We start from the raw sequence: 21,859 nt of genomic DNA, 5'->3' as shown, positions 1-21,859 counted from the left end.
CTCAGGTTGGTGCAGAGACAGAACGGAGAGAAATGCACGGATTCGGCGTGTATTGATGTGTTGGAAGTGAAGCTGATAGGACTTCCTGGAGAATTGGATGTGGGGAGTAAGGTCCAGAGAGAAATCAAAAACTATTGCTGGGTTTTTGGCCTGCATAACTACGTGGATGATAGTATGTGGGCGAGTGGACTAGGATAAAGTGGATTTGGAGGGAAAAAATTAGTAATTTTATTTGGAATATGTTTAGACTGTTAGATGCCACTTGGAACCGTGAAGTTTTAGATATTTAAGTGGCCTTTTCAGGGAATGTTTGTGCTTTCTGTAAAGTTTTAAAAAAAATGAAAAGCACATTTTGAGGAGTTTGACCATCCTAGAACTCTATGCTGGGAACTACTATTCTTGTCTGATCCTTTTGTTATACATGAAAAATCATTTAGAAATGTGATTTCCACTGTGAGTTAGTGGTGGAGCTGGGCCTAGAACCTGTGCTGATTGACTTATTTATTTGACGAGCTATATTTCTATTCTGAGCCTCTCATCAATCCCAAGATTGTCTCTATAATTAGAAGAATCTTCAGAAAACCTAAGCCTAACAATGTGATTTGGATGAAACTAGGATTTTGTTTTCATGCAAATGTGTCCTCATAAATAAAGAATGGAAGGTGAAAATGGATAAAGGCCAAGCTGTGGAAGCTGAATAGATTTTCCTAAATACCACAGCTTCTTAAGGGATTGTCTGCCCATCTGGGTTTACTGGGACTGCCAGGGAAAAAGAGATCATGGGATCATGTCCAAAGACTATAGGTATGATATAATCATTTAAATGTGTATTATTGTGATCCTGTCTGAATCCATATTTTTCAACCGAGGGGGTTGGGAGTGGACAGGGAAGCCATTTGTGATTCCTGAGAAACTGACCACAAATCCCGAACAAACCTGTACACAGTGTCCCATAAAAATCTCATTACTCACCCATGTTCTTTCTGAATCAGCACTCTGAGCTCTGTCATAGGTATCCTGTAAATTACACACTTGTAAATTACTCGTTTATAATATCTGTCAGAAAGTAGCTACAGACAAGTGGGTAATTTTTTCCCTTCTGCTCAACTCTGTGGCAGCCCACTTTTAGATTTCATTTTGATTCTTCTGAGCATCCCTGAAGACCTCAGACTTGTTGACTGGCTCAAGAGTATCTCTGACTCTGTTCCAATTAATTCAGATTGCCTCCTTGACCCAATAGCGGGGGAAGTTGGAAATCAACCACATGCCAGGAGTTACACCAGACATCTGGAACTAAGAGGTGAAAGAGACAGACTCCCGTTAAAGATGTCCATGGAGAGCTAAGAAAGTCAGTGAGGACTGAACAGCATGAAACGACCTATTATAAGGACCTTCATAGGGTGTTGATGAGAATGGAAGAAGCATCTAACTCAGCTTGGGTAACATCCCGTTCCTCCTCTATGTCCAGCTCTTCCCACCTGAGAGGTTTTGCACATGCTCTTCCCTCTGTCTGGGATAATCCCCCCCAAGTTTTCGCAGGATTGGGTCCTTCTCTCATTAGGTCCTGTCACTGAGCAGGACCTACGGGCCCTTCCCAGGACAGGCCTTTCCATATGTCCGCCACTTTAGCTCCTCTCTGAAGTCCCTAGGTAATAGTACTTGATGCAAATCTCCTGAGTTGTTTTGCAGATGTGAAAACCTTCCACCAAATGGAAGATGTTAACTATTTGATGACCATAACCCATAGCCCCAGGCCTCCTGGAACCTAAGGCCTGATAATGCTAACCCCCCACCTCCTCACCTGGCTTTTAAAAATGCTTTGCTGAAACCCTTCTGGAGGGAGCCCGAGGCTTTTTAAGGGCATGAGCCACCTCATCTCCTTGCAATGACCTTGCGGTAAACCTTTCTCTGCTCCAAACTCCGCTGTTTCTGTGTGTCTGGCCTCACTGTGCGTGGGGCCCGTGAACTTGCTTTCACAGTTGCAGCTCAGATGTCTCGCCTTACAGAGCCTTCTCTGGACCACCCTACCAAGTTGCACTTGCCTTCTCCATCACACTCTATCACAACCTCGAGTTTTGTTTTCTTTCTAGCTCTTATCTCATATGTCTTCTCTTGCTTATTATTGGTCTCCTTCCTAGAATGCAGACTCTATGCAAGCAGGGACTTTGATTCATCGTGGTATGTCCAACATCTTGCTCAGTCTCTGGCACCTAGAAGCTTCTCATATTGCTGCTTAGAGAATATGCAGAGATGAGGAGGGATGAGAGAGGGCAGGGCGTGAGAAACCCGTCTCATGGTCCACGGTGGGATTTGCACAGGGGGGATGTGCTGCTGGCGGTGGGAGGCGAGGTGGGGTTGCTGGGGAAGACGTGTGACACAGGCTTTGTTATTTCCCAGCTGTGTAGTCTTAGAGAAGTCATTCAGTCTCTCCAAGCCTCCAGTTCTCCACTTTAAAATGGAATTTGTAAAACCCAACTGATGGAATTGAAATGAGAGCATTAAATGTGCACAGGTGCATGAAAATCCTGCAGAAACTACCAAGTGGCTTATACATATATTCAATGTTTAATATCATTATCCTGTCCCTACAGGGTGTAGATCCTGACAATTCAGAGATTAGTGAAGCTGTGCTCTCTGCCCCGAGTGGCTCATGTTTGGTGAGGAAGAGAGACCCGTGAGAAGCCATGGAGGGTGTCTTATGTGACTGTCACCTCACGGCCTCTCAGCCCCAGGATCCAACCTCCATGTCACGACACAGCAGCAGTGCACTTTGTCTTTATGAGCGCTGGAACCTTCTTGAGGACAGAGATGGGTCTTCACGTCTTCAGCACTGTGCAGCCCTATGTCAAAGACCCAGAACAAAAGAAGCCCCTGGACTGAGTCCAATAGCAGCTGCCAGCAAGGGCTCTCTTGACCTTGGCTGAAGAGCCCCTCCCCACCCCAAGACCTGGCTGAATAGAGCACCCCCCACCCCAACTCCTTACTAGGTAAAGTATCCAACTTTTAGCAACCTGACCAATCACATAATGACACCCTTTGCCTTATGGGGTGCTGACCAATCGATTAATGCCGTTTTCCTAGCAAGAATTTTCTTTGTCTTGAGGGTGTAAAAGTTGGTGACAAGCCCACGAAAGGGTCGGCTCTCCCTGGTCTGCCAGGAAGTCATCCCACTGTCTTTACAGCATCCCTTCTCTCTAATAAACTCTATCTTCCTTACATTCTGCCTTGTGTCTGGAAATTCTTTTCCAACCCGTGCTTGAGCCTCAACAAGCAGGGCCTGAGTGATCTCTCTGGATCCGCCTACTCAAGAGACACCACCTCTTTCCTTGCCTGGAAGGATCAGGCTAACCTTCAAACCGTGGGATCACGCATCCTGGGCCTCCAGACCTTGTAAGCAGTTTCCTTTTACGGCAGGTGGGTTCATTATTGTCCTAAGCATCTGGACCCTCATCTGTTCCATTGGTGGCCATTCTGACGTGACTCTCCCTGCTTGGTCTCTGCAGGTTTTCTTCTGTGTTCTCTCTTTAGCACCATATTTCTTTTTCTCCTTCCAGACTCTCTTTTCTTTGCTAAATTTTGTTCGGCCTAGGTTTGATTTTTACAAACTCCTGTGATTCTTTCACTCTGTTTTATACCCCTTCTGGTTTCCAGAGCCTAACAGTGTCCACAGAAGTCTGTGTCTGCAGAATTGTATCCATCCCCTGTGATTGTTTTAGGTACCACATACGGCGTGTGTCTGTTTCTAAGCTGGTTCTGACATTAGACTGAGAACTTGTTCAAGCAAAGATTTGGTCTTTTGTGTTTTTATTTATTTATTTTTTGTCTTTATTGAATTTATTACAATATTGCTTCTATTTTACTGGTTTTGGTTTTTTGGCCATGAGGCATGTGGGATCTTAGCTCCCTGACCAGGGATCGAACCTGCACCCACTGCAGTGGAAGGCGAAGTCTTAACCACTGGACCACCAGGGAAGTCCCAAGGTCTTTGCTGCCTTTTTACCTTCCCGTCACAGCATATGCCTGGCGCAGTGTGGATGATTGATCATTGTTTATGGGATGGTGGTTTGATTGACTGTAGCAATGATAGTGACTTCAAATCCACCCTCTACTCTTCACTGGATCGAAGTAAAACATTCAAGGAAACAGCCTCTTCTCCTTCTCTCTAAAACTATCCGAGATGATGCAGCTGCCTCCAGGAACAGTGGGTAAAGAGGATGAGATGCTGTGTTTTATTGTCATACTTCTAGTTTCAAGGTTTCTCAAGAGCTATGTTTCTCTCTCTTTATCGGGTAGTTAAGGGTCTAAGTAGAGTTGGGTATTTTCCCTGCTCTAATTCACCCCAGGATTGGGCCAGCAGATGTCTGAGAAGATGGTGCTGGTGAGCATGGAAGGAGAATGAGGGGGTGGGTTTTGATTAGAAATAAAGGAAAAAACCCAGGAAAATATTTTCTTCAAAGATTTGTAACATATTTACCCGATAAACCTTTATGTATTGTCCAAAGTTGATTTCTTTTGGGAGATTACTTTGGTGTAGAGTCTAAAAATAAAGACAACTTAGCAGAATTGGAAAATTCTAGGCAAAAGGAAGCCTTAGAAAATGGTTGTCCTATCCAGTCCATCTGTGTGAATTAAATATATATATATATATATATATATATATATATATATATATATATTTCTTTTTTTGCAGGGGCAAAGAGTAATGCATGGAGGAATCAGTCTCTTTGAAAGCCAGCGAGAATGCAATTGTGCTGCTCTGGCTTTGATGCTGCTGCTATGAAATCTTTACGTTTTGTCTAATGATGCCTTCTTCTGATTAGCTCTTCTTGGGACAGAATTTTTTCCCCTTTCTAACTACACATCTGACTGTACGTTTGTCAAAGTGTTGATTAAGGGCTCTTTTTTCTTTTAATAAATGTGATGCATCCATTCCAAAGCATTCCTTTGATAATTAATAACAATGAAATCTGGTTACCAGTGGAGAGCTGAGAAATTGAGAAAGATCTAGGGAAAATATAAGATGGTACCAGCAGCCTCACAACAGGATTGTTTCTCTTTTCCGCCTCTTGCCCAGACTCTACCTGCTACCCAGAAACCCTGCCTGCCTCTGAGGGCCACTTGTCCCTTTCAGGGCTCCTCTTGATACTTTATTTGTAAAGAGGAAAAAGTTGGATTACAGGAAGAAGTATATCTCATTTAATGGAAGGAAGCAGGTATTTTGTACAGGTTTGCTGTTTCAAACCAAGAACGACTTCCTGATGGGTGCAGACAGATCATTGCTGTTGCTTTCATCATTTGTCTCACGTGTTAGCACTACTCATTCCCCTGTGCTGCTGTGTTCAGAGGCTGGCTCGGAAGGACCCCTTCTTCTCTCCAGGTGTGTTCACAAGTGCAGAGCTCAGGACCTGCCACATAGTAGGTGTTCAATAAACAGATACTGAAACTTTTCATCTTTGTCTGGAGGAGCAATCTCTCTGTGTTCATTGTGATGTGTAGCAGAAAGTTCTTTTTGGTAAATGGTGCCAGTAGCACCATCACTTGAATGTGGCAAATTCATGTGATGTGGTTTCCTTTGACATCTCAAGTTCTGCTTTTCAACCTCAATATGAGTCATGTTATGTATCTATGTATAGAAAGACTCTGATCATTGATTTATACTTATGTAGACAGACTATCTCTGGAAGGATACCTGCGAAATTAGTAACAGTAGTTACTGTTGGGGAAATAAATTGGGAAATGGTTGGTAAAGATTGGAAGTAGACCACATTTTATTGTATAGCCATCTTGTATTTTGGAATATTTTCTGTGTGACTGTAATGCCCATATAAAAGATAAATAAAATATAAAAGAAAGATCCTAATGGAAATGTCCATACATAGGCACCCATGTCCACACTTTATTTCTCATCTCCATTGTTCCCTCTCACACTGCTTCTATCTGGAGTAGAATGCTGTAATTAAGGTGCTTACCTGAAACTTGAGATATGAAGAAGGCATAGGGAGAGTAGCCCAAGGATACTGACTTGCGTTTGGACAGTCCCACAAAATGAGGGAGAAAACCTGGAAGTTATAGCCTAAAAGGACACAGGGTCCATTTTAGAATCTAGGGATCTGTGGGACTAGGCATGGTTTTTCCCCTGCCCATACATGCACATACTGAAGATGTAGTATGGGACAAATACACCCAGAATTTCATGGATCGAAGAGGTGTTTGCAACTGGTTTGTCAGAAGTAGACCTTCCCCAAGTGTCCCTGGGTAGTGGTCTGCCCACCTGCATTTGCACTGTGAACCTGCAAACCCTTCCACTTTCCATTCTGTAACCTGTGACACGGTCAAGCCCACTGTCTCCATGGGTCTAGGCTGTGGGGAGAACCATACCTTGGAATGGCCCTGGGAGTTGGCAGACAGGAAGAGATGACAGGCCCCTCTTTGAGGTGATGTCCAAAGCTGAACCCCGGGGCTTCTGCGTCCCGCTCATTGGCAGTGCCAATCAGGACATATGCTACACTTTTGATGTCCTTGAGCTGCTTCAGTTTCCCTTCTAGATCACGACTGACCAAGTTTATCAAGATTTCCCCTAAGATAAAATATGATACTTGCAAAACAATGTAACAAAGAGTATGGGAAGTGTGATTTGTTCTGGACACTTACCAACCGATGATCTGTTCCGTCACTGGTCACAGTGCAAACACAGAAAAACACCTGGTGAACCATAGCATCCTTTTTCTTAAATCCTCCACCTTCAGATGAACTACTTAGGACGGATTGAAATCCAAGTAAGAGGTGGCCAGGGTGGCTCCTTACCTGGCTGGCTGTGGGGACCCACCTTGCTGCTCCGTGGCCATGTAATTTAGCATAAAGACTTTGTGGTCATTTCTATAGCCATCCCATCTGAGATCCTGTCACCTCTGGGCACTGTGTCCTCATGGTTTAGGTCTCCTTCTTTTGGGAAAAATACCAAACCAGAGTCTTATTCCAATCTTAGGGCATCAAAATTCTTGGGAATTGGGCTACTCCCACAGCGTCTCCTAGCTCTCCCACCCTAGGAAAAATCAGCTTAACCAAAATCTGTTCAACTTTGGGGCAAAACTGGGAAATACTTTTTTCATTCCTTTTGGAGAAAAACATACAAGTAGGAAAAATAACACTTGTTCGATGCGTACACGTCATTCACACGGTTTATCCTTAATTCTCACAATTGCTCACTAGGGAAGGAATTAATATTGTGATCATTTTCTTTTTCAGATAAGGAAACTGAGGCCTTAGCAAAGTCGGGTAACTTCCGCAGACTAGATCCTCCAGGTCATACCTGGTAAGGTCAGGATTTGCACTGGGGCAGGCTGACTCCAAACCCATGAGCTTCAGTCCTCTGGATACTGCTGTGTGTTTATCTCAGTGTCCAAAGTGGTCTGTCCGTGAATTTCTGTGATAGTTTTGGGTGACCTTTCTGGCTTGGACGCCTCCTAATGGCATGACTTTGGATACGCTGGGCAGCCTCACCCACCCCCTTCTCAGTGCCCAGTGCCCCACTAGCTTTCTTTCTGCATCTTCTTTCATCTCTAGCCCTTTGCATTTTCTCTTCATTCTGCTTGAAACGCCCTCTACACTGTATTCACATGGCTGAGCTGTCATTATTGGTGTCACCACCTGTTCCCCAGAGCTCTCCAGCTGAAGGAGAAGCCACTCTCCTAACAAATCACTCTGTACCAAACCAAACTACTTCTTTCCCTTCACAGTGCTTATCTGTACTTGAAATAGCCTTACTATTTGTTTAAGTGTCAATATGTATTTATTCCTACTAGGACATCAGTTCCTTGCAGGGAGGGACTAAGTCTTTCTTATTCATAACTGTATCCTTACCATATAGAATAGTCAGTTCCTGGCCCATAATGGACCCTCAAAAAATATCCATGAACTTTCCGACTCGTTGGCCCTCTGTTTATTCTCCTGTGTATCATCAGGATGATATTACTAAGTTTCAGCCTGTTCTTAGGAGTTGAGGGAATGCATGCATCTAGTTCTGCACTTGGTGCTCAATAAATAGTAGCTGTTCTAGTGATCATTGGCTGCTTTTCTTTTCACTACTCAAGGGCTTGAAAAAATGTTTCACTGAATGCAATCTTAGCAGCAAAGTGGTCCCCCAAGCATTGCCTTGCCTGTCCTCAGCCCTGGGGAAAATAAATCACATTTTCTATCTGAGGGTGATATAACATCACCACAAAGGAAACTTTATCTGTTTAGCCCTATCCATCATTTTTCTCTCCCACCCCTCCCTTGCATCTCCCTTTCTGGGAAGGCGCTCACATTTACCATGTGCGTTACAATCTCCACTGTATTTCTGTCTGCCATGATGATTGATCTTTAGCCAGCAAATCAGCTTGGATGGCAGTGCAACTGCTGTCCCATGCGTTCCTCCTCTGATGGAAGGTGTGGCGGGCCACTCTGTAAATCATTGCAGGGAGATGCCTCCGGTACAGCTTTAGGAGGGTCCTCTTTGCACAAAACTGTGCTCTCTTAAAGAGGCTCCAAGCACTGCCACGGCTCTCTTCTCCAGGAGGGGTGGTGGCATTTTCCTCTGCCCTGGGACTAGGGCCAGAATGGATTTGTGGCTTCCTGGCTGGTTCCTTTGCATCCTTGAACTCTCATAAATCAGAACCCAGCAGAGCACAGAGGTCAGGAAGCCAGGGCTTCCTGGGGTCTCAGTTTGGCCTTTTCATGACTAATTGTAATAATAAAAGGATTGAAAAAGGGTCTTTGAACATATTGCAGCAGTTAAAGTAGTCACACTTTGTTAGGCACTGCCCCTCCCCCCCATGCATGCCGTAATGAGACATCTGCTGGGTCGGAGTTATTTGTACGATCCCCACAGTGCCAGAGAGAGGACCCAGCAACCTCTCCTAACAATGATGATGCTGAGTGCTAACATTTAGAAACCTTCCCAGGAGCTCTGCACTGTTAATCACTTTACATATGGATGTATTTATTCTCCCAGGAATAATGAGCTAAGAAAGCAGGTCGAAGACCTATTTGGTGGGAATGCACGCAGGCTGTAGAGACAGAATCCTGACTGTAACGTTCTGAAGGGGTGCGGGTAGCATTTATTCACTTCTTAACACTAATTCAGCCCTTTCTTGTAAGGTATTCCTTCTACCAAGCTTGCAGCATAGGTCCCCCCTTACCTACATTATCACAGGTGAAAATTGAGATTCAAGAAGATTTAGTAGCATGTCCAAGATTACACACAGTTGCCAAAGGGGGCAGAGCCAGGATTTAAGTCCAGTTTGTCTGACTCCAAACTCTCGTTATGGATAGAGATGGTCTGAAAAGGTCAATCTTGCATGTAGACAGTAGGATGAAAAGGCCGCCAAACACAAGAGTTTTTTTTTTCCCGAGCCTTACAGTTTTCTTCTACGACTAATACAAAGGCAAATCGATCTCCACAAACACACCCTTGTCTAAGAGTAAAACTAGACAACCTTTGCAAAGCACCATGAAGCCGAAAAGACTGAACTGTTCAAAGCTTTCCTTTGATCATAATTTCAGTTTCTAAACTTGTCATCTTTATAGTCTATTGAATTAGTAAGAGACGTGAATACTCCTTGACACTGCCAGAGAAGTACACCACATATTATACAAACTGCTTTGTGCAAACCCATCTGATTGTTATAGAGACACAAATTCATACGTTTCACCATCATAGTCCATAATCGTAACCCAACATCCATTCAAATTAAAGCACTGTAACTCTTTTTAGAAGTAGAAAAAAAAAATACTTGCTGCCTTTTACCGGTTGATTTATTGGTACCTGACAATATTGGGTATATTAAATTTTAATATTGGCGCTGTCTTTTTCACCGTAAGTCTTGTGTTGAGGAGCTCAGAAATTATTTCACTTTAAAAGGGACATTTATTGCACTGTATAGGCAGGTAGGTAATTTCGTCCTCTGAGAAACTCGTGGATTATTTTCCTTCTGAGGCATGAGAACTTTTGATTTGTACTAGTAGTGTCATTTGGATGTAAAGGAAGGGTGATTTACTGTTTCCATTGGCATAAATTATGTTCTGTTTGTTTCTGCATCATTTTCCAACACTAACGATGGATAGTGCCTCACAGTTTACTAGGCAGAGAATTCAGCCTGTCACTGTAAATGTCCAGGAGAGAGAATGAAAGACCAGTTTTGGATTTCAGCCTAATGTTCAAACGGGTCCCCAATTACTTTGGAAAGAGATAATCCAGCTGTGGTGGCCAGTGCTATGAAGCACATGTCCTTTCTATTTCTTTTTTTGGAACCATTAGAACTCTTTAGGGCGCATGTCAAACTTCTTATCCTTACAGTAAGATAATTTCCAGGATAATTTATGCTTTTACCAAAGATGAGACATCTTTTCTGCTGTGGCTACTCCCCACCCACCCATTTTCTCCATTCCTCTCTTCTCTGACCTTTTATCACCAGTTTTAAGGAATATATATGCATATCTGTGAAAATAGCACGTGAGAATTCTGGTCTATCACAACTTTCCGGGGTTTATCTACAAAGCAGAGATGACAGAAATCATTGGTTGCTGATCCAATGTCCATTGTCCTTTTTTTCTTTAGTTATAAAAGCTAATTTTTATTTGGAGTGGCAATATGCTAGCCTGAGATATAAATTTCCCATCTTCCATTATAACTTTATGGGGCCATTCTGGCTAATGACATGAAACAGAAGTTATTGGGTAGATCCTCTGAAAACTACAACTGCTGCTATAGGTCCATTTTTTCCCTTTCCCTTCTAACTTCTGCATCCTGTTGGATTCTGGACAGATGGATGGATCTCTAGTAGCCACGTTGAAAAAGGAGGCAAACTTCAGTTCTTATAATAAGGATTGTGGGAAGAATGAAAGAAGAATCCTGGGTGCCTCATGATTTAGTGGAGCCACTATGCAAAATCAAGCACCACATACCTTAGGACTTTTTATAAATAAGAGAACACATTTCTATTTTATTTAAGCAAGTATAGTCACGTCCCATTATGACCACCTGGGGAAGCCAGTCTCCATGTTGTGAGGACACTCAAGTAGTCCTACGAGGAGATCCACGTGATAAGGAACTGGGAAGTCTTGCCAACAGCCAGCATTGACTTGTCAGCTGTGTGAGGGGGACTCTGGCTGGCAGCTTTCCCTTGACCTCATAAGAGACCCCAAGCCAGCTAAGCTGCTCTTGAATTCCTGACCCTTAGAAACTGTGTGAGATAATAAATGTTTATTGTTAGTTTAAGCTGCTATAGCAATATATAAATAAGACAAACTTTAGGATTAGGTATATATTCTTGTGTATCTATTTTAAAACTGATGGGTCAGGTGAATAATGCAAAACCTTGATATTCTGAAACCCTATAAATGAAAATATCCACAAAAGCATTTAAGTGCTTCCTCTTTTTAAGGCATCATAGTTAAATACGGTTGCAGACAATAGCTTTTTAGCCACTCTTATGAATACAGCAGATAATTAACCTCATGAATTTCACACTGCACTAAACGGGCATTTTCTTAACTGACCTAGAGTAAAAAGCCCATATTCTCCTCTCTTACTCTCTCACCGTCATGGTCCCCCTCCCAGCTCCGAAAGGCTAGAGTGACCCATTGGACTCCAGATCATAGAGTCTGCTGACTGAGGAGGGTTCCCAGATCATTTCTCTCCTCTTCTTAATGACACTCGGTGTTTTGCAGGGAAAACCAGGCTTTGGAAAGGAGCATGCCTTCCCAATTTCAAGTTCAGTTTAACTTAGGGGAATGAACTGCCTTCCCATTTTAAGGTGAGGTCTGTCTGGTTACTGCCTGAGTTCTCCGATGATGGGCCCCCAGACCTTTTCCTGATTTTCATAAACGCTTATTAAAGTTTCAAGACACCTGGCTTAGCTTTGCGGTGGCCAGCACCTTCCTCATAGATCATGAACTCCACTTCAGCCTGTTGTGACCCTTTTGTAACCTTCTGTCCATCACAATCCCATTGAACCCTGAGCAATATAAGAGGTTGCCGGCAGAGCTGCAGATCATGACTGGTGTATCTCTAGTTTCCTTGAGCTACAGCATCTTTTTTGGTTGGGTGTTAAGTTTCAATACCTGGGGTTTATTAGTCAATGGATTATGATTGCCTACCAATCGTTTGCCCCTCCTATGGTACCAGGTCCCGCCGCCTGTTGTCTAAAGTGAAGCTGTAGGAGACTAGCAGCTACAGTATTGACAGGAGCAGGAAAGCCATGCTAATTGCAGGGGGAAGGGGGCTGCTGAGCATTTCTGGGACAGCCCTGCACTTGTCATGTCATCAGAAGTGAAGACTGTCATATCCACAGGATGATTCATTATCCTTCATTTCAAACCTGTCGATTCATTCCGAGATTCCAATTCTGACTACATTCGATTGATAAATATCAGAGACTTTGGCAGAGTAATGGCAAATTGTCCAGCTGAGTTTACTCACATTCTCCTGGATAATTCCTCTCACTGCCTGAGGCTATCATCGTCACTTACATACTGCCTTTTAGTTTGATTTCCTAGTCCTCCTCCTTCTCTTCTTCCCCCTCCTTCTCTTTTCTTTTCTGTGCACATGCTTGCAGTTTAGAAGTTGAGGCTCCTGATTCAATTCTTATTTGGTTGGATTCACCCTCCCTGCCTTCCTTCCTACTTTCCATCTGTTTTTTTTTTTTTTTTTAAGGGATGTTGAATTGTGTGGTATGCAAATTTCAGAAGACAGAGAAGGAGTCCTCATTGGTTTAGCTCTAGAAATATTCAGAGGCTGTATGTATCCCCATCTCCCCCTTTTAAAGTTACCTAGGAATGTGCATTTATAATAATATTTTCAGCCAGGCAGACACAGTGGGGTGATAAACTGGAAGCTGGGATTGTCTGATCAGAGCTCCTTCTGCTGGAAGGCGGAAGTAACGCACCTATGGTCTTTGCTGTCATCCTCAAAGTCAAGTGATCTGGTGGCAGGTCTGGTTGGAAAGGGTTTTTCTTTCGCTGGGGGTGGGGTGGGTGAAGGACAAAGAAAAGCCTTGTTAAGATACAGTCCTACTCTTGCCAAACAGATAGCATAAAGGGAATTGTTTACAGGATATCCCATTCATTGCCATTAAAGGATAACTGCTACTTTTTTTTTCCTTTTAAGAACAGGAACCTTATTTCCTGCTCTTATCCTATGCCCAAAGTAGTAGTCTCAGCATGAAGTAAATGGCAGTGAACAATCCAGATGCAATTTATTCCTGAGCTCAGCTTGTGTAGCTATATCAACTTCACTTAAAGCCACTATCAAGTGAATATATGAACACACATACACACTAACAGATGCAAGGAAATATACACATGTATGTATTTTCTGATCCCTCTCTCTCATCTTACCTGCACCTTACATTCACTGTCAGAGGAAATGAACCTTAACACACTGATGGCTTTTGACTGAGATGAGGGCATTTGTGCTTGTTATCTTTGTGGAGAACAAATGAGACAAGTGCCCTGAGTCAGCTTGGTTGCTCTGAGGTCCATTGGCCCTGCCTCCATGAGAGCTGTAATGACAATGACAACAGCTGCCACGTAGGGAGTTCCGACTGGGTGCCATGCTCCCAGTGGCTTTCATTTGTCAGCTGACTTCCTCCTCCTATCAGCTTGCGAGGCCAGTGGGTGGACAGTTCAATAATCGGCCAGTGGGAGACAGTCACCAGCTGTACCAAAGAGTCCTGAAGATCAAGAGTAATCAATAACTCTTTCCTTCCTTTCCCTTGTCCCCAGTAATGCTCTCACTTTCTTCACACAAGTCCTTCCAGCTGTCATTTTGGACAGCCGGGTTTGCAAGTCTTAGCCAAGTCCACTGGGATATCCACGTTTGACCTGGGCAGAGAGATGTGCAGTGTGAGCTTTGGTCCCTGTTCCGAAGCCCTTTGTGTGTAACTCTTAGAGACTGTTCTGTGGGTCCTGCCTTGGATACACTGCCTTTCACAGAGCAAGAGCTAGGTCCACATTCAGAAAAGTCAAGTTAGTACTAGTACTTATGCCATAAATGGTAAGAAAGTTTAAACGGAATCGTCTGTGAATTAAATGAGAAAAAGAAGATGTCCATTGGAAGCCAGGCATGTTTCTAAGGCACTGGGAATAGAGGGGTTTTAATAAGCAAACAAGTTCTGCCTGTAATTACTAAAGTGATGAATTAGCAAGCGAAGGCATATGACACATAAAGCAACAAGGAAATAAGATAATTATGGAATGAGAAGTACTATGAAGAAAATAAAATTTACGGATGTATGGAGAGTGATGAGCGGGAGGGGGGTTACTCTACAGCAGGTGGTCCAGAAGACATCTCCAGGAGGGACTGAATGAATGTGACTTGTGTAGCCCAGTGCTATGCAGTCGGTAAGAACCCCGTGCATGCTGTTATACTAACAAACAAAAGTATAATCATTTATTTCTGCTACATTCAGTGGAGTCGATAACCTGAAAGTACTTATAATCATCTCCCTTGTCTCTTTTTCTGCAGCTTCCAAGCAATGGAGCAAATAATAAAGCAAAGTGCTTACAGAAAACGAGAAAATGACTTTGTTACTCTATGTACAAATGAGATATTGAGCTCGAAATGAGAGAAGGGGTCAGTCCCTGGACTGAATGTGAACACTCAAAGTATGCTCAACAGGAGGCTTTGCTTGAAGATATTTCCTTCCAGGATTCTGTCATCTGCTGTGATTGCCTGGGTGTAAATAGATAGGGGTTGAAATTGACTTGTTTTGGGGTAATAGTGAAATGGGACCTCCTTTGCGGCCATGAAATCGGTTAGGATGTCACCCGTTTGTGAGGAGGGATCACTCTGGAAAGCCCAGACACAGAACTGCTCAGGGAGTTATTTGGACCCAGTCCTGCTTCCCCAGCTCTGTCTTAGTGAGGTGAAGGGCTCCAGCACTCAGCCCTCCCTCCACCCCACACTCCACATTCAGGTGGCGATCTCCTCCTGCAGGTTTTACCTTTTTCTTCTCGCCCCTTATGTCTGCTTCCTCTCCATCCCCACACTCTTTGTCTACTCCAGGCTCCCATTGGCTCTCTCCTTTTTTCATTACTGGCTTAACTTGAAACTCTTGAGACTAGTAGGTTTTTTTTTTTGCTTAATTTTTATTTATTTATTTATTCATTTGCTGTGTTGCTGCACACAGGCTTTGTCTAGTTGCGGTGAGTGCCCCCGCTCTTTGTTGTGGTGCGCGGGCTCCTCATTGCCATGGTTTCTCTTGTGGCGGAGCACGGGCTCTAGGCACGTGGGCTTCAGTAGTTGCAGCATATGGGCTCAGTAGTTGTGGCTCATGGGCTTAGTTGCTCTGCGGCATGTGAGATCTTCCTGGAGAAGGGATCGAACCCGTGTCCCCTGCTCTGGCAGGGGGGTTCTTAACCACTGCGCCACCTAGGAAGTCCCGAGCCTAGTAGTTTTTAAATGTTAGGATTTTCAAGGGCAAAAGCCAGGTCACTTTCTCTTTTGCACATTCTGCACTAGTAATTCCTACATTATGGATGGAGGACTCCTTGGAGCAATGGCTAGGAGATCCTTGGGTCTCTAGTCTGTGGACTGGGTGCATAATAAGTATCTTAGTCCACTTCTGCTGCGCTGACAAAGTGCTGTAGACTGGGTGGCTTATGAAAAACAGAAGTTTCCCCCTCACCAATCAAGAGGCCAGAAGTCCAAGCTTAGACCGCTAGCACAGTTGGGTTCTGACGAGAATCTTTTTCCAGTCTGCAGATGGCTGAAGGGGCTTGGGAGCTCTGTGGGGTCTCTTTTTTAAGAAAATTAGTCCTATTCGTGAGGGCGCCTCCCTCATGACTCAATTGCCTCCCACATACCTCCAAATACCATCACATTGAGGGGAGGGTTTTCAACATATGAGTTGGGGGGGGGGGGACACAAACATTCAGTCCATAACAGTGTGTCAAAAACAGGTACATAAATATTTTCAAATATATGTAAACACTGTTTTGATTATACGATGCAAAGTTATCTTAAAGAGTTGCTGACTTCATAATTGATTTTTCATTGTATATTTTTAAAATCAATAAATGCTAAAAGTAGATCTTTTATCCCATAGGGGTCCAGGATAGCGTTTTCATCTGTACATGGGTCTTCAGAGTTGAGAAGGGGTCTTGGAGCACCATCACCAGTGTGAAGCCCGAGACTGATGATTTGATTGGCACCTGTTACAGCCCATGGGGCTCAATAAATGCTACATGCCAGTTCAGACCAGTGGCTTGGTTGTGGGTTTGGGGAGGGGACTGCGGAGTAAACAGTACTATGAGCCCTGAAGTAGGTCGAGGGATGTAGGAGCACAGTCCGTGGCTTTTGCTGTCCTCTGGTTATGATCTAATCTGGGCCCCATTTGGATACCATTTTAGTTTTGGACCTCTGCAGGAGTGAAGTGTGCTCAGTTAACAGAGCAAACACAAGGGGATTTTAAATGGCAGTTTTCACCAATTTGTATTCGTGTGAAGGGTTGGGTCGAAGCTGTTTCCATCTCTGCTTGTTTCGTTTTTTCTGCCTGCCTGTCTGGAACACCCAGTTCTGCTGGCTTTTATCAGATACGCCGTCCCAAGGTACAACAGGGAATATCTTCATTATTAGCATGATAAGAGGGAAGCCGGCTGCTTGGGGAAACTGTCTGTAGATTTCTAGAACTTGCCTGGTGTTATGTGCTGGCTGCTAATTAAAACCCAGCTAACAGTGGCAGGATATGAAAGGAGGAAATCACCCCCATGAACACTGTCGAATGTCATGACAGCTGCGAGGGTGCGTGCTCAGTTCAGAGTTTCCCTGCTGAAGAGAAAAGATCAGGGTAATGGAACGTAAGGAGGAGCTTCCTCTCTGTGGGTTTCTGGTAGCCAGAGAACCGAGCAAGCACCTGCTCACCTCTGGGGAGAGAGCACCCCTGTCTGTGTTTGCCCTTCCGCACCCATCTCGTCTGGGTGTGATGGGACGGTTCCTTTGCTCACTGAAGCAGCCGTAAAAGTGCACCTGACTTAGCTTCTCCAAGGGGCCAGAAAAGGAGTGTCGGAAGGGGAAGGAAAGGAAATTCTGCCCCTTCTGGATTGTCTTTAATATTGTCATTACTGTGATTTTTAAAGATGGTATGTGTGGTACAAAATATAATATTGCGATATTCAAGTAATTACCAAGTTCATAAAAAATGGGAGTTCCCTTTCAGGAACCCACTGGATCTCACTTTCCCCTCTAGAGACAACCCTACGTATCAGTTTGTTCTGTATCTATAACCCATCTATTTATATATATATACACACATGCATAATATAATATACACATATATATAAACCTTTTTTAATGTATGCAAGTGGAGTCATACTGTTTATATTGCTTTTTTCAGTTATTGTATCTTGAAAATCTTTCCATGGCATGAAATACAATGTTACTCCATGATGACTTAACTCATTTGTTATAACTGCTGAATAGTATTTCAATTATGGATATATGTGTTATAATTTATTTGATAATTCTTTTATTCACAACAATTTTTAGGCTTTTGAGGAAGAGACTTAGGATTTTAGCCTGTGGTGTGTTCTTTTCCCTGCTCTAGTTTCTGCTTTTCCTACTTTTCCTTCACGTGAGAGGGTGAATATTTCAGCATTAGCTAAAATACCTTTGCTTAGCTCCCAGGAAACCTCCTGACGAGGTCCAACTGTGAATGGCTGCAGGAAAGAAGAAATTAACCCACCCCTTCTGGAGTCAGGCCAGAACCAGGACTTTACCTCCTCACCTTTTAGTATAAAAGAAGCCTGGATTCTAATTCGGGGAAGATGGTTCTTTGGAAGACCACCCTCTTCTCCGTCTGCTGACTCTGAATAAAGTCACTGTTCCTCGCCCCAACACCTCGTCTCTTGATTTACTGGCCTGCCGTGCGGTGAGCTTGGACTTGGTAACGTGAGTACCCTGGGTCTCCTAAATATTGACCTTCTGACAGGTGCACATTCACCAAATATAAGTAATGAAAACTGAGGTAAAATGGTCAGTGGCGGGATGAGGAATGTGCAATGGGCTAAAGGCACAGGCAAATGCTTAAGTTTTAAAACACGTACTGTTCTACGACTTGCTTTTCTAATTTAACAATATACTGTGGACATCTTTCCTTGTCAGTGGAGCTAGAACTATCTCTTCCTCATGGTGGCTCCAAGGGATTCCATTGTACAGATGCCCTATAATTTAATTTACTATTTTCTTACTGATGGACATTCAGACTATTTCAAAGTTGTCACTATAATTTTTTTAAAAAAATGCTTCGACTGGCAAAGGCTTCGATCAGCATTCTTGCTACTTTATCTAAAACAGTGTATATACCTAGAGGAAATTCTGGAAGGATATACACCACAATATTTACTCTGGTTATCTTCAGAGGTGAAGGATTTTGGAGAATTTCTCTTTCTACTTTATTGCTTCACTGTTTAAATTTTTTATAAGCATGTATCATTTTTACAGTTAGAAAATACACAATATTTCAATGTTGAAAAGATTTGTGACTTAATTAAAATTGAGTTTCTGTTTAATGCTCAAGTATTTACATGACAAACATGCTTATAGTTTTCTTGGAAGGAGTAACAGTTGGTAAGTGTGCATACGGGTCCCCAGCAACCAGTGCAGGTGTTTTAAGTGGCTCCCTGCCTGATCTTGTGTTGGGATGGCTGGAAATGTCTCTCCTCTTATTTAAGCAGACTTTCTAGGTGCTCAAGATGATGGACTCCAAGGAGAGAGGCTGAATTAACTCACATTTTCTCAGTTGCAAGGCACACAGGGCAGCGGACTAGATGGAGGCTCATGTTCATTTGCCTGGCCCATCCTGGCGTGAGGTTTGCAGCTGCTCACGTTTGCTGCTGAGCCATCAGGTTTCAGGAGAGAGAAGAGCATCTCTGACCAGATTGCCAAGGGATTCCTGGGAAAAAGGGAGGCAGCAATTCTGTCTCCACGGTGCTGATCCTTTTTCTGAAATGAGCATTAGATGTGAAGGGGTTTACTAATCTAACAAGAGCTCTCCAAATCCTAGAGCTAAAACCCTTTTCCTGACAAACTGCAATATAAATTCTGAAATCAGGGCAGAGTCTGTGAGGCCAGGTTTATTTTGATAAAGGGTTTGCTCCACTCTCCAAAAGATGCTGTGGAACAGTAAGGCAGGGGTGGGGAGTTGGAGAGAAACTGGGACGCGTGCCGACAGGATTGTTCAGGATCCGAGGTCTCTGCCAGGGTCAGTCACCTTTGCTGGGTATGAGCTAAGGCTCCAGAGCCCCTAGGATTGGAGGTTGCAGGCAAGATAACATTTTATTTTCTCTTCTAACAGCCGATTGATTTGCTACATTCAGGGAAGGGGCGGATGCCCCTCCCAGAGTGGGAAGGGAGAATGGACATTACGAAGGAGGACCACAGTAAGAAAACATAAAATATCCCTATAGCAGGTTTTTTTCTGGGATGAAAAAAGTAATGGCTATAGCAAACAGAGGCGAATAATAACCATCATTTTGATAGCCAGATTTGGCCTTTAGGCCCTTTGCTTTCTCGTTGGCACTGAAAATAGTCCTGAAAGTGGGACTTCTTGGATGGTTCTGAGCAACCTGCAGATACAAATAGCGGAGCAGTCTGACCAATGGGATGCACCTTTAGCCTGCCCATCACCTTCTTTGTTTGGTAAGTAACAGAGAGAAAAAGGGTGAAAAGCACTTGAAGAGTGAATAACTTCGCTTTCTGACATTCCTTTATTTTGCACAGACTTTTTTTCCCAAAGGGGTCATGTCAACACGGGATTATATCAGAAGCATAAAGAAAGCACAGCAATTAACACGAATCAAGTGTTTATTTCAGAGTCACGTCAGATGATTTCAGAGATTTCCGCTTTTTATTCCTCTGTAGTCAATAAGGATGTTGCTAACCATCTTTACAGAAACATTAGGGAATACAGCTTCATTAATGTTGGTGCATTAGACCAGACATGGCATTGGAAGCAAAACTTAAGGGCAGCATTATTCACGGAAGAGAATGAGTCCACTTAGGATGGGACTGTGCGTGGGGCTTGATGAAATAGTCCTGGATGTTTATTTGGGCGTGAGCACAGATCTACATGCTTTAGCTGCCCTCTGGCTGCAGAGCCAGACTCCCCTCCATGATAAGCAGGTTGGGATACTAACATTTGAGGCTTTGGAAGAGGCCATGGGGGCACGGCACCTAGGATCCCTCCTTGGGTGCTCTCCCAGGATCCCAGATGGCAGCAGCAGCTTGGCGTCTTTTTTTCCATGGAGAGGGAAATCCCCTACTCATGCCTCATGCCCCAAATCTATAGGTCTTGGGTTCCGGTCAGACCTCAGGTTGAAAAATCACTCTGATTTCTTAATATTTCTCCTGCTTCCTCTGGCTGCATTGGCATTGCCTTTGTGCTCTTCCTTGTTGGGTTGTGGGCTAAGTAGCTGTCTGAAGAGATGCCCTCATTGTGATGAATCACAATCTTAAATTACAGCCATGTGTCCTTTTAAATGACAAAGCTCTTTGATATTCATTTTTCAGGTTTAAGACTTAGCAGCCCCTTGAAATCAGCAAGGCAGCTATTATTACGTGCATTTTATAGACATAGATAGAAGTAGAGGTTCACCAGCTAGGTTGTGTGACCAGCCCAAAGCCACACAGCCAGTGAGTAGCAAAGCAGAAAACTAACCCAAGTCTGTCTGACTTCAAGTCCACTGTCTGTCTGCCTCTTGCAATCAGTTACACCACCTTACTTTTCAATCACACTGTGTCCTTTACTTCATCTTACAGAACCCTGCAACCAGGGGTCAGTAAGGAAACCTGTTGAGAAAAGGAGAACTTTGATGGCTAAGGTGACAGAGCTAGGCAGCAACAGAATCAGGACTCTGACTCACTTTTTCTGACTAAGCCTCATGTTCTTTCCCTTCTACTCAGCTTCCCATCAAGGAAGAAAATCTATCTGTACTTCTGTGTGTGTGTGTTGATTGCAGCTCTTAGAGTCAAATATGTGTGTGTGTTGATTGCACCTCTTAGAGTCAAATGTGTGACTGGAAACTGGGACTTTCTGTATAACACACCATAATGATGCCTAACATTTATTTATTGAGTTCTTATTATGTAGCAAGCACTATTGTGCGTGTGTGTGTGTGATTCCTTATGTAATTAATTAATTGATTTATTTATTTTTTGAACTTTTATTGAGATACAGTTAACATACAATAAACTGCATATATTTAGAGTGTACAATTTGGTATTTTTTTTCTTATTAGTAATGTATACATGGCAATCCCAATCTCCTAATTCATTCCCCCCCCCAACCCTCCCCACTTTCCCCACTTGGTGTCCATATGTTTGTTCTCTACATCTGTGTCTCTATTTTTGCCTTGCAAACCGGTTGATTTGTACCATTTTTCTATAGTCCGCATATATGTGTTAATATATGGTATTTGTTTTTCTCTTTCTGACTCACTTCACTCTGTATGACAGTCTCCAAGTCCATCCATATCTCTAGAAATGTCCCAGTTTCCTTGCTTTTTACAGCTGAGTAATATTCCATTGAATATATGTACCACATCTTTTTTATCCATTCATCTGTTGATGGACATTTAGGTTACTTCCATGTCCTGGCTATTGTAAATAGTGCTGCAATGAACATTGGGGTGCCTGTATCTTTTTGAATGATGGTGTTCACTGGGTATATGTCCAGTAGTGGGATTGCTGGGTCATATGGTAACTCTATTTTTAGTTTTGCAAGGAACCTCCATACTGTTCTTCATAGTGGCTGTATCAATTTACATTTCCACCAACAGTGCAAGAGCATTCCCTTTTCTCCACACCCTCTCCAACATTTAC

The sequence above is a fragment of the Hippopotamus amphibius genome, chromosome 4, assembly GCF_030028045.1.
Source record: "Hippopotamus amphibius kiboko isolate mHipAmp2 chromosome 4, mHipAmp2.hap2, whole genome shotgun sequence".
NCBI lineage: Eukaryota > Metazoa > Chordata > Mammalia > Artiodactyla > Hippopotamidae > Hippopotamus > Hippopotamus amphibius.
Note: the sequence above shows the minus strand (reverse complement) of the source record.